The 624-nt window shown below is 41.3% G+C and overlaps 1 non-coding gene across 1 annotated transcript; it reads right to left on the bottom strand.

The window, feature by feature from the left end:
• Positions 1-218: 218 nt before the first annotated feature.
• On the bottom strand, positions 219-324 carry LOC141722588 (small nucleolar RNA R71). Its single transcript, XR_012575599.1, has one exon. It is a non-coding gene; the product is annotated as a small nucleolar RNA R71 (small nucleolar RNA).
• Between the last annotated feature and the right edge of the window lie 300 nt (positions 325-624).

The raw sequence follows: 624 nt of genomic DNA, 5'->3' as shown, positions 1-624 counted from the left end.
AAGACCCCTACATGCACATTAGAGATTTCATCAAGATCTGCGACACTTTCAAGGTCAATGGAGTTTCTGAAGATGCTATTAAGTTTAGGCTTTTCTCATTCTCTCTACGTGATAAAGCTAAGTGATGGTTACATTCTCTACCACTAGGGTCTATCACCAAATGGGAGGATCTTGCTCAAAAGTTCCCAACTAAATTCTTTCCTATGGCGAAGACTGCTGCAATCAGAAACACACTTACTCAATTTGCTCAGCAATCTAGAGAATCTTTATGTGAGGCTTGGGATCGCTATAAGAGATGCTTAGAAAGTGTCCTCACTATGGGATGCCTGACTGGATGATCATTAACTGCTTCTATAATAGATTGGGTGCTACTTTTAGACCCATGCTTGATGCAGCATCATGAGGAGCCTTATGGGCTTAAAGCCATGATGAAGCTTATAAATTGATTGAGCTGATGGCTGCCAATGAATACCAGAACCCAACTCAGAGACTACCTCAGGGCAAGGTAGCAAGAATTCTGTAAGTGGATGCAGCTACTGCTATAGCTGCTCAGCTTAAGGCTTTAACGATGAAGGTGAATTCTTTGGATAATTATGGAGTTAATTAGATCACTAGTGTCCGTGA

The sequence above is a fragment of the Apium graveolens genome, chromosome 4 (genome assembly GCF_009905375.1).
Source record: "Apium graveolens cultivar Ventura chromosome 4, ASM990537v1, whole genome shotgun sequence".
In the NCBI taxonomy this organism is placed as follows: Eukaryota; Viridiplantae; Streptophyta; class Magnoliopsida; order Apiales; family Apiaceae; genus Apium; species Apium graveolens.
The sequence above is the reverse complement of the archived record's forward strand: the minus strand, read 5'-3'. Positions and strand labels throughout refer to the sequence as shown.